This window comes from Peromyscus maniculatus, chromosome 4, assembly GCF_049852395.1.
Source record: "Peromyscus maniculatus bairdii isolate BWxNUB_F1_BW_parent chromosome 4, HU_Pman_BW_mat_3.1, whole genome shotgun sequence".
Taxonomy (NCBI): Eukaryota; Metazoa; Chordata; class Mammalia; order Rodentia; family Cricetidae; genus Peromyscus; species Peromyscus maniculatus.
The window spans coordinates 45,431,598-45,448,989 of record NC_134855.1 but is presented as its reverse complement, the minus strand read 5'-3'; the positions used below and the strand labels follow the sequence as shown (position 1 = coordinate 45,448,989).

The window sequence follows — 17,392 nt, the reverse complement described above, 5'->3', positions numbered from 1 at the left end:
TGTTAATAAAAGGAGGTCATTCCAGCATTCTGGAAGCTGAGACAGAGGGTTGCTGTGAGTTTGAGGACAACCTATGCTACATAGCAATTTCAAGGTCAGTTTATAGTACAGAATAAAACCATGCCTAAAACAAAACCAGCCAACCAACCAAACCAAAATGAACAACAAAAATCACAAGCCCTACAAATTCAACAATGGCTTCTGATGCACAGTTTGGACTGAGAAGCATTTCCTTCTCCTGCTTCTCTGGTTATTAGAAAAAAAATGAACAAGAAAGTAATACTTGTTAGGAGTAATATTTTATCTATCAAATTTTACTTTAAAAAGGATTGTAAAGGTGTACAGAAGCCAAATTTGAGGTGATATGGTTAAACAAATTCAGTATAGACATGTAACATTAGCAGAAAAGGGCAAACCAAATTTAGTCTCTGAACATCTGTTAGTAGGCAGAGTAAGTCAATGAGCAACTGAGCAATATAAAAACATATTTCAGCCCCGCCACTAGTATTCTATCTGTGGACAAGCTCTGTCAAAGACTCTTCAGTGTATCGGCCTATTACTGCAAGCACATCACCATCTGTTCTCTTTGTAACATTCTCTTTCGAGGCTGAAAGGAAATGCTTCCCACTATATTATTAGGTTTTCTATTATACACATCCATCTCTGAATTGAATGTCAGAATTTTGCAAGGAAAAAGCAGAATATTTGCCCTCCAATTGTCCCTACCACACTCAGTACTTGTTAACATCCCATATGGGGCACGGCTGACTTTCAACATCTGAGTTTCCCCAGGAATAGGTCTAAATAAGAGAAATGATGATACCAAAGCCCATGAGTACACTTGCATTCCTACCCAGGCTATTCTTGTTTCTTCACATCCATTAAGGCAACTGTGAGGATTTTTAAGAGAACCACTATTACAGTATCTATTTTCAGTGGCTCTGTTCTCTGGAGAAAATACATATATCAGAGGCTGATAATATCCGTACTTGAGTTCCAAAGGTAGATTTTTTTTTCTACTAGAAAGCCTCAAGGGACCACATGGATGCTCAATAGGTAAAGGACCTCAGTTCAATACGCAGAGTCCAGGTAAACAGCATTACTGTACACGGTGAGTGCGCACCTGTAATACCAGAGCTGGGACCACAGAACCTGAAGATCGCTGGTCCTTGCTTACAAGCCAGTCTAGCTGAATCAAGAAGTTCCAAGAGAGACCCTGACTCAAAACATTTGCCAATGAGCAATAAAACAAAATACCTGTGCAAACACATACATACATACACACATACGTACATACATACATACATACATACATACACACATACATACATACATACATACACATAGAGAACAATCACCCAGAAATTTAGTTAGAATGTAATGATTCAAATGGGGAAAACCCTGACCTATTTTTTAAAGTCATGCTTCTCAGAGCAATTTCAGATTTAGTTTCTTACTACATATGCAACGCTAATGCCTGTAATGTGGATCTGAGTGATCTGCAACCTTAAGATAGCCTACTGGTACCATTGCATTTTGGATTATTTTTGGAGAGTGTTAGAAATTTTGATTCACAGTTTAACAGCTGTGACTTTGAAATAATTTTTCTACTTCATTGAAATGTCTTGGGTTTGTTCTAGTTACAGAGGATCTAGGAAAGTTGACAGCTGAGTGGTCTCTTACAGGACTCGATGTGTGATTTTTTTAGAAGCAGACCTGAGTGATGCTCATTTGTTTATGTAATGCTAAACACTAATAATGGAAAAAATAGTTATGCTTGTTGTTCATCATTTATGGTAGATAGTGATAAATATCTGAATAGAATCATCTAGGGAAGAGCAATTTTTATTGCTTCATTGATTCAAGGTTCTATAATTTTTGAAAGACAATTTGACTAGTTAAGTGTATAATAAAGTTAGAGGGGCAGAGTTTCTGTGTGTTCACCAGGAAACATCTTGCTTGATTTCTCTTAAGATTTTTCAGTAAATTACTAAGGGGAAGCTCAGTTAATTTCACTAATTAAGAATGTTCTTAGCCGGGCGGTGGTGGTGCACGCCTTTAATCCCAGCACTTGGGAGGCAGAGCCAGGCGGATCTCTGTGAGTTCGAGGCCAGCCTGGGCTACCAAGTGAGTTCCAGGAAAGGCACAAAGCTACACAGAGAAACCCTGTCTCGAAAAAACAAAAAACAAAACAAAACAACAAAAAAAGAATGTTCTTAAATGAAGTAACCTTAGCATAGTACTTGATATCTCTTCCAAAACATTGTGTGACCTGTGGGAAATTAATTTGAATATTTATAATCCCCAAAGTCACGTTCTGTACAAAAACAACAACAACACAAAAACAAAAACAAAACACCAACCAAACCAAAAAAACAAAACAAAACAAAACAAAAACCCAAAACCAATATGTTAGAGACCAATTAGAACCATGATAGAGCTTTAAGGAGAGATGGGAGTCAGGAAGAGAAGCACATATATAATCAAAGTTAACATGCAGGATGGTTAAAATGATCAGTCAATGAATATATATTAATTAATTAAAATCTATTGAAAGCATGTTGTTTGTGGTGTGTGTGTGTGTGTGTGTGTGTGTGTGTGTGTGTGTATGTGTGTATGTGTGTGTGTGCAGGGCAAGTGTCCACAACTATGCACATGTGTTTAGTGGCCAAGTATTAACCGTTAACCACAGATGTGATTCCTTAGGAGTTGTCTACATTGTGTTCTGAGAGGGGTCTTTTACTGGATCTGCCATTCCCTGATTAAGTGAAACTAAGAAGCCAACAAGCCTTGGGGTTCTACCTGTTTCTTCCTCTCCTTGTGATTGGGATTATAAGAAAAAAACAGTATGCCCTGCTTTTTGTGTGAGTTTTGGGGCTTGAACTCAGGTCTGCATTTCTTGGGTACTTTACAGACTGAACTATCTTTCCAGCCTGAAAGCTCCTTCACTTTTTAAATTTACTTTACTTGTTGAAATTAATTATATCATTTTCTTCTTCTTCCCTTTCTTCCATACAATTTCTCATATACCACTCCTTGTTCTCTTTCAGAGACATAACTTATGTTTTCATCAATTGTTTTACACACACACACACACACACACACACACACACACACACACACACACACACCTGTAAAAAAAGGTACAACCTGCTCAGTCTGCGTAATGTTACTTACTTGTATGTTTTCAGGGCTGACTATTTGGTACTGAATAACTAATCGGTGTGCTTTTCCCTATGGAAGACTATCCTACTCACAACATTCCTTAGCTGCCTAAAATTCTTTATGTAGGGTCCAGGTCTCCTGGTCCTTCTCCCGTGAACATTAGCATGTCTATTGATGTCCTCCTTGTTTAGCTGATGTGTAGAGAATCATGTTAATGAGACATTATAAGTATAGCTTTGGTCAATTCTAGGAGATAGCATCTCACAGCTAACTCCCTGTACCTCTGGCTTTTACCATCTTTCTGTCCTCTCTTCTGCAAGATTCTTTAGCTTCAGGTGCAGGAGTAATGGTGTAGATGAATCAGTTGGGACTAGGATCTACAATAACTCTGCATTTTGATTGATTGTCATTTTCTGTGATGGTCTTCATTTGTTGCAAAGAAAAAAATTTGTTTTGATGATGAACAAGGATGGCACTTCTTTGTGGGTATAAGGACAAATATTTAGAATGCAGTTAAATATTATACTGGTTTAGTAAAATGGCATTTGAAAGTTATTCCCCAATATTCATGACTTCACTAGCTCTGGGTATCAGACTAGGTTTCCAGTACCAGGTATGGATGCTTTGTTGTGGAGTGGTCTTAACTCCAATTAAAGAGCTGTGGGTTACCACCAAAGCATGTGTACTACTATTGCACTCTTTAGAGTTATCATGACATGCTGTATTTTGTTGTTCATAGGTGTCATAGTTGTGTAGGAATGTTGGTTGGTCTTTCTCTGAAAGTTTGCATGGCATCTTTTGGTCATGAAATGTAATGCTCAAGCAGAAAAAGAGGGAAGTCTAATCAGGGAGCAGAAGGGAGATAAATAAATAAAGAGGGTAAACACACACAGAGAGTAAGGACATTTGAAAATATCGTAAAGAATTAAATTATTAACTATCTACCTAAAATATCTATAACATAGGTAGGTTGGTATACAAATACACATATATAGCTTAAATAAAAATTTCCCATCTGTGCTGACAGTGCTCTTTCCAAAAGCCAAAGACCATCTAAAAAATATCCTAACACCAAGTATGAGAAGGCATATTTTAAATTGTTGGTCAGGATTGTACAAGAGACTCCTAAAATAATTTAAGCAATTGCTATTGTTCTTAGCTTCAACCCAGGTGTTGAAGTTAGGTCCCTATTGCTGAAGACACCATGTACTTCAGGCTCAGGGCCTAGAGGCCTCTGGGCATCACCCTCTCCATAATTAGGTATACTGTTTGACCACTGTATCCAGCTGCTCATTGCCAATGTAAAAATAAGGGTGTTTAGTTCTAACTGATCGTTATGTCATTATCATTCTAGTCTCATCTCTGTTCTACAAATAGATTGCTTTAGGTACAAAGGAGACAACCTTCAATATAATTATTAACATTGGAGATCAAACTAGGTGCTTTTAATTTACTAGTTTTCCCTTCCTACAAGTCATTATATGTACCAAGCATTTCTTAAATATTTTGGTGCTGTGGTTAGGGTACAGAACATGACAGAAATATCACATAACCTAAGGCAAATAAAGAGGTTTCATTGTTACTTCTTAAGGCTATTACGATTTCATCTTAAGTTACACCATGAAATAATTTTCACAAGCTGTTTATATAACCACGTGGCTCCATGTTTTGTAAGATAATGAGCAGCGTATGGGGACAAGAGAACAACAGGAGATACTGGTGTGTGATAGATCTAGAATGTGTTAAGCTGGATACTGAAAGCCTGGGAGAATGAGAGGTGGGAGAATTCGACAGCAAGACTCATTTCTTCTCTCTAAACACGTCCTCCTTTAACCCTGTGATTGGTGTAAAGGCAGATACATCTTGCAAGGTGACAGAGCATCAAGAGGTGTGACTGTACTGATGGTGGCATCATGTCCTTTACCCTTCGTTCCTAAAGCATAGCGTATGGACAATCTTAGAGCAAGTGGCATTGCGGCAAAGGTGATCACACAACCTTGGAGAGGGAGACGGGAAATTGAGCCAGGACCGACGATCAGGTGCAAATAGGCTCTGCTCCTCAATAGCAATGCTGCCTCCAATCACTCATAGTGCTGATAGCTAGTAGAGGACTGTCTTATTCAAGTCATTGATTGGATGTGAAACTTTTTGCTAGTGTCTCTGCCCTGAATTTTATTTAAAAAAAAAAAAAACACTCAAAGAACCAGGAAATAAAAAGATGATATTGTATAAGCCTACTAAACCTGCCTTCCCTAAAATTCTCCTTAGCTTGTGTCTTTTCAGTTTATAATTGAGATCAGCAATTATCTAGTTTAGTCAATCAGAGCAGTCTAATTAAAGTCTCAAAATGTACTGTTTTAATTGAAGAGGCTTATTTTCCATATATAATATTTATATGATCAAGAAATTGTTTACGGGGTAAAATTTTAGACATATTAATTCTTAAAGTAAGAAGGAAAAGGCATGTTTATTACAAAACCTACAATAAATGGTTTTGGGAAAGGCAATCATTTTACTGACAGCATTTCAATAAAATGCCTTATTGACAATGTGCAAAGTCATCTGGAATAAAAACTAGATTTCTAGGTCCTAATAGAATCTGCTAAATGAGATGTTTGAGAATGAGGATCCTAACTTCCTTTGTGTGCTGTACAGATATTTATTTATAGAATGTAGTAAAGACACAGGATTATTTAGAGATAATAATGCATGGTAGGAAAAACAAAGCCAAGAGATAGCTAGATTTTGGAATATATCATATTTTAAATGTAAATTGTGTTTTATAAATACTTGGATATTATACTATTTTTAATTTAATGAAATTGTAATATTTTACTAAAATATATTTAATACTTAAAGTGTAAAATTTAAGGTGAAGCTTCAGAGATTCCATTTTGAATTCCAATTGTATTTGTATTTATGTTTCTAATTTCATTAAGTTGTATAGAATTTGAAGTGTAAATAGTTTTGGTGTGTAATGTTTTGATTTAATTTACACGTCTTTTTTAAAAAGGACAGTTTATAAAATTTAAAAAAATAGAAAACCTTCAAGATTCTGGATGTAAGAATGATAGTAAGATTGTGTTTCCCACGAGTTCGCCCTCTAGAAATAGGCTTTTTCCCGTGGATGAGATAATTGAGTAAGCTTACATATTGCACATTGTAAACCTAAGGAGGAGGCTGTTTGGAGCCAGACCCTGTTAGTTTGTAAGGATGCATTTCAGAAAGCCATTTCACAATATCAGCCATGATATGCTCACATACAAGACAGAGACATGCAAGCTGTGTGATAATCTGGTTAAACAGATGCAAAGCTGGTTGAACCACTTTATAGAGAGTGTGAGATTAGTGGATCAGCTTCACTCTGCCAAGGAGAGCCTGCTGGCATGCCTAGCAGCTCTGTACTAAGCCATGTACTGATAAACATTATTACAATTGACTTTTATGAAAATATAGAAGACATTTCTGTCATAATTTTAGGTCTCACAGAGCTATGCAAAAATGCCATCCATGACGGTTGGGAAGTCAACTGATAGGCTGGAATGATGGGCGGAAATCAACACCCTGTGGTCAGTGAAAGTCTTTGTCTGTGCTTCCGCCAAGACAGTGAAGCAAGAATTTAACAATCTAATCTCTTATATAAACAAAAACAATAAAATCAGTAATAAGTTTTTATTTAGCTGTCATAGGGTTCACATTCTTGTTTGCATATTTTCATGTATTACTTAATCCTTCAATCATGGCAATACGATAGCCTTTTTGCATTTTGCTAAAGAAGAGTTTTGACCAGAAAACAGACCATCTGATAAGGCATTTTATCATAAAATATAAAATAGAATACAAAAGTGGAGGTTAAGAGAAACATGTTTTAACAGTTCTTATTTATACATGAAGCATCATTTAAATTAGAATAGTTAATGGAATTTCAAAAACTTATGGAAGAAATTTAACTAGGATAAGAGGCTGGACAGCCCAAGAGACCTGGGATAGAACCAAACATGACAGGAAAAAAGCCAATGAAATGACTCCTAACGATATTCTGCTATACTCACAGATAGTTGCCTGGACCAATTGTCATCAGAGAGGCTTCATCCAGCAACTGATGGAAACAGATGCAGGGACCCACAGCCAAAAATTAGGCAAAACTTGGGAAATCCTGTGGAAGAGGGGGAGGCAGGATTATAGGAGCCAGAGGGGCCAAGGACACCATGGTAAAACACAAAGTCAACTGACCTGGGCTAATGGGGGTTCAAGGAGACTGAACCACCAACCAGAGAACTTACATGGGACTGATGTAGGCCCTCTGTACATGTGTTACAGTTGTATGGATGAGGGAGGGATAGGGTGGGGCGAAGTGGGGCTGTCTCTGACTCTGTTGCCTACTTTTAGGACTCTTTCCTCCTGCTGGGTTGACTCTTCCAACTTTAATAGGAAAGGAGTTACCTAGTCTTACTGAAACATGCCATGCCATGGCTGACTGATCTACATGGGAGGCCTGCCCTTTTCTGAAGAGAATGGAGAGGAAGTTGATGGGGTAGGATAGGGGAAGCTGGGGGGGGGGGCGACTGGAAAGAGGGGAAGCAGGGAGGGAGGGAGAGGGAGGGGAAACTGATTGGGCTGGGAAAATTTAATTAACTAATTAATTAATAAAAAAGAAAGCTAACATCCTTCTGTTTCTACATTATCATCTTGCACTTCTTTCATTTACATTGATAAATGTTTTTAACTCATTTATGAAGAAAAAATGATATAAAGTAAGACATGGTAAAATTTGAGCCCAGTGTGCCAAATTAAGAGAAAATTTTGGCAGTGGATGAAAGCAACAAACCAGATAAAGGAAGGTTGTAGCTTGTGATTTACTGCATTTATCTTTTTTCCAAATCAGTTTTACAACTACTTCATAATCCCTTGGGTCTACAGAATGATCTTCAAGTTTCCCAAATAATCAGACCTTTCAACATTCATTTCCCTTGATTAGAATGTTCATACGTTTCTTCTTGTAAGTTGAATGTTGTTGCCACAACACTAATAAGTAAGAATTGGACTGTGATTCAGTAAGCTTCAATTTATTCTGATCATTTAGGATTAATAATTTTAATCAGATACCACTCTGAATTTTAAATTTTGGATTGGATTAACGGATTTTTGACTGGTTTTCTGAAGGCAGTATTCAAAGGCTAAAATGACCTTGCACATTCCTCTCTTTATGAACTGTTATTAATTGCAAAGCTTAGATTTTATGGCATTTATTTTGAAATATATACATCTTTTCATCTTTTTAGGGTTGACAGAAAGTATATTATATAAGCAAAAAGTAGTTCTGGAAACAAATGCAATGATTCTGGAATCCTACTAAAGTTTGAGTTTCAATCTCCTCACCTAGAAGTCATACACATTTCATTTTGTTTTATATATTGGTGTTTTTACAAATTCATATAATAAATTATTTATACCATAGGAAAAGAACACTGGAACATGGAGTTCAGACTATGCAAAGGCAATTGTGTTTGAAACTGAACCTTTCCAGGTTGTCTACTTAGAATATTCCCATAGCCCCCAGCACCATGAGCCAATCGCTATGTACTGTACCCTCCAGCTAGATTACTCTAATATATTATTTTGTACCTGATTCCCTCTTATAATAAACTTCAGAACCTATACATTATGTGAACAATTAAATACAATAGACTATTTTTAAACATAAAGACAATACCAATTACAATTCTCTAGATAAACATGCATAATTATAGTAATTACAATTTAACAATAACTCACTGGTACTTACTATTATAAACTCATAAACTATTATTCAGTAACCTATAAAACTCAAAATCTAATTGAAAGTGCTAGTTTAGCACAATTCCCACGAGCCATCATTCCTTAATATTCTGGAATGAATGAGGTTTTTGTTGAGCTATTAATTGATACTGACAAGCAATAACCATTGGAATGAAACTGCAATTATGAGTGGCAATTAATCATGCTGCCTGTCATCTCTAGTGTCAAACAAAATTTAATAATCTTTTAAAGAATTTTAAAAAGTTTATACATTTTCATGTTTCAATTCACTTAGTAGAAACAGAAAGTAGTTTCCTGGCACAATCAAGTAAATTTCAAATAATATTTCCGTAAATATGTGTATTGCATTTTCTTAGTTAAAAGGGCTTTTGATTCTCTGCTGAAATCACATCTGGGATGAACTTGTCTCTGTGCACATGAGAAAACTCTCCCCATTGTATTTCACACCTGCTTTCCCTTAGTGAGTACCTGTCTGACTCATAGATCACCTTCCTACACAGCATGTAAGGCACAGGAGAAGACACCCTGGGGACAGGGGCTTGGGATAATATGAGAAGAAACTCTGAGATGCCTCAATTCATCAATGTCTCTTTGAATTGGAGTGAGGAAACAGCAGGATTTAATTTAGCTTCTCTTATTATTTCTAATTAACCGAGCAACTGGCATTTTTCTTTTCTCGTTACTTAAGTAACAGCATCTTTGCCTGAGCCACAGGGTCCCATCAGAAGTCATTATGAGGTCCTTTTGACAACTACAAAGTGACCTTAGAACAAAAATAATTGAATGTATTTGTCAAAAACCAGGCCTGCTTAACCCAATAACACCAGGTCTAAACTTAGAGGAATAAACACTGTAAAGTAAAGACCTTACTAGGCAGATTTGCACTAGATATTTGAGCAGATTCATATGCTTCATCTGAATATTCATGAGGTTCAGGTCTTGTCTGGTGAGGGAAATATGGCTGAAAAGAAAGTCATTGCTTTTTTTTGTGATTAGAGATAGATTGTGGCAAGGTTAAAAACTGAACAGTGGATTTTTAATAAATTAAGAAAAGGACAGCATCTGCTTCCTCTACTTCCCAAATGTGAAAAAGAAAAATCTGAATGATTCTTTTCATACAGCTGAAAATGTCAATCACTTTAAAGAGCAAGGGCTTATGTGAGATAAAGATTGGAATTTTTTAATGTAAAGTATTTACATATTACATAACTTCCTAGAGTTATTAGTAATGTAAGTGGAATGACCTTCATTTTAATTATTGTTTTTTCCTTTACTTCTATATGTAGCAACAATGCTAATGCTCATTATTGATTTTCAAAGCTGAATCAGGTAATGGTCATGACTGCTAGTCCATTCTGCTTTAAAATTGCCTTAATACAAAGGACACTTTTTCCTTGTCATTGATGGTTTTACTACAATGGAATTGGGGAATATTTTTGTTGCTTCCCTCATAAGTTTTGTGCCTTCTACTCTGACTCTGGATTCTTCTTTCTCAATTTTCCTCCCTATTTTATAATATCACATAATTTCAAGTGTTCAAATCACTAAAGGTAGTGGGTTAATAGCTATTAATTTTTTGGAATTGTGTGTTTTGGCTGAACCATGCTGGCAATGAATAGTTAATATGTAAACTTTTTAAATTTGAGGACAAGAACAGGAACAATTATTCTGGTTGATTTTGAATGGTTAGTTACTTTTGGTCTCTGAAGATTCTAGGTTAAAAAAATCTTGTGTATGTTGAAATGTTGTTCATGCCTTGACATATAATGCAGACATCTGACAAGAGGCAGGTGCTTCTGGATTGAGCTCTGCAGTATAGCTCTGAGGGGCTCTGGGCAAGTTCTAGGAGAGATTTCTCTTCTCTATAATTAAATGCCAGCACTGACTTCTCATATTGCCTTTGAATTAGAAACACAGATTACACATAGTCTTCCCAGTGCTCTCTCCAGACCTAGCAAACATCTGGCTGTCATAGTGATATTTAATAGAAAGAAGATGCCCTTTTTAGACAGTTTGTGTCCTGTCATGTGTCAAGTTACATGACTGAAGAAGCTCGTGTCTGACTCACAGGAGAGTCCTCCACTACCTAATAACCTACACGGAATGACCTTTTAATGTGAATGTAGAGACAGTCATTGAGGGCAGATGCAAGACAAGTTGATACAAGGAACTTTGTGTTTGCTGCTGACATCTTGTTAGGTTGTTCCATGTCCATGTGGAAGTCCCCTTCAGCCACACAGTAGATTTCTTTCAGGTGTGATGTTTGGGACAAATGCATAGAAGATGCAATGTTTCCCTTTACTAGGATGAGAATTATGCAACTTCACAGTTTTCAAAATAGTTTTAAAAGAAGGTTACTGTGAGGGATGTAATTACATATGTATTCAAAGTACATCTATTGTATTGAAACTATGATGCTTTTTATTTATCCACTACAATATCTTGGAAACAAATGGCATATAAATACTTGTACCAGAAAAATGGGTAACAGATTTATTGAAACATTCTAATACCATGGGGATCTATGTCTATAAACATCTTAACCTTTATACAAAGGACCAACTCCTTAAAAGACACAATTGGGCAAAACTCAAATAAGAAGAAACAGACATGTACCTATTTTAAAAATTGAGATAAATAATTAATACCCTTGAGTATTAGAAAGCACCATGGCTAGCTGAGTTCATTGAGCATTTCTATCAAATATTTACAAAAAAATACTTTCAACTTTACAATCTCTTTCTGGATAAGGAATCAGAGACAACTCCTAATTTATATTGAGGGTAGGTATCACTGTAGTATGAAAACTAACTGAATCATAATAAGAAAATAACTCCATTATTTCTCATACTAGCCAAAGATATGGTAAATGAATAGTAATGAAACCGAATGGGATTTATCCTAGGAATGTAAACTTATTTAAAACCCTCAAATCAATTAGTTTAATGCAGGAAATTTCCAGGCTAGTAAAGACAAACAAAAGACCAACAACCACACACTCCTAAAATACACCACCAATAATAATACATGGTAAGATTCAATAACTACCCATAAAAACAACAAAACAAGCATGCAAACACACAAACAAAACTCCCAATAAGGTAGGTGTGGTAGTCTGAATGTGATTTGCCCCCATAAACCTATAAGGATTGACACTATTAGGAGTTGTGGCTTTGTTGGAAGAAGTGTGTCACTGTAGAGACAAGCTTTGAGGTCTCATATATGCTCAAGCCACACCCAGAGTCTCAGATGACTTTCTGTTTCCTGCAGGATCAAGATGTTGCTCCTTTTCTGCTCTCAGCTCCTTCTCCAACATGTCTTCTGCATGCTGCCATGTCCTGCCATGATGATAATGGACTAAACCTCTGAAAATTTAAGCCATCCAATTAAATGTTTTTTTTTCTTTATAAGAGTTGCCATGGCCATGTTGTTTCTTCATACAAATAGAAACCCTAACTAAGATAGTAGGGTATGACTATAAAAACATGACTGTTATTCTGATATTGAATGTTGGGAGATTGAATGTTTTCCCATCTGATCAGGAATGAGGGATAGATCTACCTTTTTACCTTCTATCACTGTCATGTTCATATATGAAATTGAAATCTTATGTCCACACAACTTGCACATGGATGTTCATAACATAACAGAATTACTCCCAATTATCATATGTTAAATGCTGTGGGATGGTCTGTATGTCAAATTGTTCTGATTGGTCAATAAATAAAACACTGATTGGCCAGTGGTCAGGCAGGAAGTAGGTGGGACAAGGAGAGAGGAGAATTCTGGGAAGCAGAAAGCTGAGGCAGAGAGACAATGCCAGCTGCCGCCATGACCAGCAGCATGTGAAGACACCGGTAAGCCACCAGCCACGTGGCAAGGTATAGATTTATGGAAATGGATTAATTTAAGCTATAAGAACAGTTAGCAAGAAACCTGCCACGGCCATACAGTTTGTAAGCAATATCAGTCTCTGTGTTTACTTGGTTGGATCTGAGCAGCTGTGGATCTGGCGGGTGACAAAGATTTGTCCTGACTGTGGGCAAGGCAGGAAAACTCTAGCTACAGTTAAAGGCAACCAAGAATATCTCAGGAGTTGAAAATATATTTAGTAAATTATTATTAAATGCTAAGGTGAAATGACATCCAAGTCATGAAAAGATTTATAAGAAATTAAAATGTATATCATTAAGAGAAACCAATCTGAGATTTTTTAAGACTATAGGATAATAAATGATTGCCTTTAAAGGACCAGGGGTTTTTAAGCATTTGGTTGACACAAAGAAGTATAACTCAGAATATTTTGGGGTAGTAACATTGTGCTGTATGAGACTTTAATGGTGGATTATATCATTTTATATGTCTCTACAACTATATAATGCAAAATTCTGATATAGAATTCCAGTGCAAACTTAGAATTATAGGAAAAAATGATGTATTGAGGTGGGTTAACCCATTGACCACTCTGATGAGGTTATTGATAATGAGAGAGGACATGCCTGCAGGAGTGGAAGATACAGGAGAAGTCACTGAACTTTCAGTTGTGCCAAAACAGTGAATTGATCAATTTAAAGAGAAGATAAAAGCATAATAAAGCCTTAAGCAAAACATCACAATATTAACAGATATTTTAAAAACTCAATTTAATCATCACTGTCATTATCATTTCAGAGTACTTAAAATTCAACACTTCAAGAATTATGCTTTTGTTCAAATTGGTTCAGTGAGCTTAACACATCCTTGAGATGGCCTTGGATTATGTAAAAAAAATAACAATTTTGTGAATAATAGAAGACCATTCCTATATTTATAACAAAGGATTACATTTAACTGAGCACATTTTAAAAAATAATCAAGAGTTATAATCCATAGTTTTGCAAATTAATTATTTTGCTTATTATTTCTAAGTTTTAAAATCCAGTTTTCTAATCAAAAGACACTTTTTTTCCTAACCAAAGACACTGTCCTAATATCAACTTAATGAAGGCACAGTTTCCTCTGCCTGAAAAATAAAGATACATTTATAACCTTTGCAGGGGAAAGGTCAACACCCCTTTTAAAAGACAGCTTCTTCAGATGTGCATTCTGAAGCATGTGAACCTATAAATCACAGAAGACATGCTAAAAAGGGAGATATTTCCCAGAGATTATTTTATTAAGAAAGTACATGAGCTACAAGAATGTCCATTTAGTGGAAGTGACTAAGTGACTCGTGATTCCAGTACCCAAAAATTGCTGAAGAGTTTGTGAAAAGGAGAAACAAGGTTTTGTTTTATGTAAATGGAATTTTCCTCCCACCTTGTAGGAGCTCAGCCGGGAGACAGGCTCCCACATTTTATGACAGGGAACTCTTGAGGAGAGAGGGATAATACATAGTAGATAGAAGGATAGAGGGGATAGAAACAGATAGAAACACAGGATAGCTTTGAGAGGGCCTAGATCATTATCCACCAGCCTCTTCTGCTTCTTCTAAATGCAAAGGAGTGGAGCAAAAGACCTTCCCCTAGCTCAGTCAAGTGTAGAACCTTCCAATAACCTAGTAACTATGCACATGGTCCAGCAATGCTCTAAATGCAGCCTTGCTGGGTAAAGCAAGCTCAGATCTCACTAGGAAATTTTTATGGGCCTCCACAACTCCCCCTTCTTGATATAATAAAGGGCTCCCACAAAGACCCTTAGATAAAAGACTGTGCCTGTTATAGGTCATTCTTCTTGAATAATTTAACATACATACATTCAGGAAGCAATCAAGAAGAAAGTTGCCCGTCTGTGGCTACCAGCCTCTGTCTAGAGGGGGTACAGAGCCTAATTCAACTTTGGCACAGGTACCTACTAAGAGCTTTCAATCATCCACGATGATCTCCATAGCTGCCACACCTCCCAGTAAAGGAGTAGAGGATAAGAAAGATGGAATATCTATTTTGGAATGAGTCTGAGGTGACTACAGCAATCTTAGCTGCACCAATCCCTTTTCAAGACTCTCTCCTAACAAATGTTCAATAAAATTTTCCAGAGACTATTTTGATTCCCAGGAGAAAATAGTCATGTCAAAACACTTCCAAGTATCCACTCAAGTAAACAAAAATCCATGTTAATTATAAAGACAATTTTACAAACTAACTCGTTTACAGGAGACTTATCTTTTTGTGGGAGGCCTACCCCTTTCTAAAGAAAAACAGAGAAAGAGTGGAAACTTCTAGGAAGAAGATAGTAAAGCTCCCCTAATTATGACACTGTAGCTTAAGTTTTCCATGGGTTGCTGAGACCTTAAAATTATATGTTGGGCTACCATAAAAAGTGTTCAAATATATCTGAAGGTAAAAGAATAATAAAAACAATTCTAGTATGAACATCACTATACACTTTTTACAAACTTACATTCAACATTTACACCTTTTACATTTAATATTTACAATTTTTATATTCAATATTTACACTGTTTACACTCAATAGTTATACTTTTCCATACTTATAATTAGCATGATGATCACTATATATAGTTACACTAACATGAATATTACTATACTTATTTATACTTTTTTACAAACTTATATTCAAAAGGAAACTCTATAGAACTATTTTACAAACTTATCTAGAAAAATCTCTTAACAGAACTAATTTACATTCAAAGGCAAACTCTATAGGACTACTTTACAAACTTTAGCAAATATCCAGCAAAGATTTCTTAACAGAACTATTAACAAAACAGTAAGTATGCAAATCATTTCTAAAGTTTAGAGTTTATAGTCAACTTTGATATCATTCTGAAAGCTTTCCTGACAGTTGAGGTCAGAGCCTAATTCATCAGTGGCTTTAAGCTTGATTTATGGTAAAATTCCCTCTTCTTAATTTTCTAAATCTGCTTTTTAAGATTAGCATGAACGTTTCAATGATGCCAATGTGTCTCTATTGTATTTCAAGCATAACATAAATTTCTTATTTTTTTCTTATTTGCCTGTAAGTTTTTTCCATACTTAAAGCTATTTCCAAGGGTATAGACTGCTTTCACTTGCTTTCTTAAGGGTTTCAAAATTACTTGAGAAGCATCATTAACCTCTTTTTTATTATGTTTTTAAATTTTATTTTATAATTTAATTTAATTTTACATATTAGCCATGGATTCCTTTGTTCTTCCCCTTCCCCCCATCCCCCTGCTTTCCCCCCAGCCCACCCCCCCCCATTCCCATCTCCTCTAGGGCAAAGACTCCCCTGGAGATTGAGTTCAGCCTGGTAGATTCAGTCCAGGCAGGTTCCGATCCCCTCCTCCCAGGCTGAGCAAAGTGTCCCTGTATAAGCCCCAGGTTCCAAACAGCCAGCTCATGCACTGAGGACAGGTCCTGGTCCCAATGCCTGGATGCCTCCCAAACAGATCAAGCCAATCAATTGTCTCACTTATCCAGAGGGCCTGATCCAGTTTTGGCTCCTCAGCTATTGGTTCATAGTTCATGTGTTTCCATTCATTTGGCTCTCTGTCCCTGTGCTTTTTCCAATCTTGATCTCAACAATTCTTGATCATACAAACCCTCTTCTTTCTTGCCAATTGGACTCCTGGCACTCTACCTGGGACCTGGCCGTGGATCTCTGCATCCAGTTCCCCCAGTCATTGGATGAGGTTTCTAGCATGACAATTAGGGTGTTTGGCCATCCTATCACCAGAGTAGGTCAGTTCAGGCTGTCTCTCGACCATTGCCAGTAGTCTATTGTGGAGATATCTTTGTGGATTTCTGTGGACCTCCCTAGCACTTTGCTTCTTCCTATTCTCATGTGGTCTTCATTTATCATGGTCTCTTATTCCTTATTCTCCCTCTCTGTTCTTGATCCAGCTGAGATCTCCCTCTCTCCTAAACTCTCTTTCCCTTGACCCTTGCCCTTCATTAACCCCACTCATGTCCATGTTGTTCATGTAGATCTCATCCATTTCTCTGTCATTGGGTGATCCCTGTGTCTTTCTTGGGGTCCTGTTTTCTAGGTAGCCTCCCTGGAGTTGTGAGTATCAGTCTAGTCATCTTTGTTTTACATCTAGTATCCTCCTATGAATGAATACATACCATGTTTGTCTTTCTGAGTCTGAATTACCTCAGCCTAGACTAATATACCCAGCAAAACTTTCAATCATCATAGACGGAGTGAACAAGACATTCCAAGACAAAGCCAGATTTAAACAATACTTGTCTACAAACCCAGCCCTACAGAAAGCATCATTGGCCTCTTAATTGCCTCCTGACAAGCATCACCTGTTTCTAGTTTTCAGGAAGTAAAGCTAAGCTTTCTAGCAGCACTTGGGAAATACAGTATTTTACAAACTACATTTTCCAGGCTGCCTTTCTCTATATCATCATGCTGTTATGAATGAACTACATTTCCCATGCTGCCTTTCTGGTCCACTGCACTCCCATTTTTGCTTACATGGTTTGTGTTCCTACTGAAA

The 17,392-nt window shown here is 36.6% G+C and overlaps 1 protein-coding gene across 6 annotated transcripts in view; it reads right to left on the bottom strand.

Moving 5' to 3' along the window:
• The window catches only part of B3galt1 (beta-1,3-galactosyltransferase 1), a 567,531-nt gene that overhangs the window by 292,111 nt on the left and 258,028 nt on the right, over positions 1-17,392 (bottom strand). For 4 of the 6 annotated variants that reach the window (XM_042275403.2, XM_042275402.2, XM_076569592.1 and 1 more), the window contains exon 3: positions 7,218-7,321. The exons of the other annotated variants lie outside the window; for them this stretch is intronic. The gene's annotated coding sequence lies outside the window, so the exon portion shown is untranslated. The remainder of the gene's footprint in view (positions 1-7,217; positions 7,322-17,392) is intronic. 6 annotated transcript variants of the gene reach the window in all.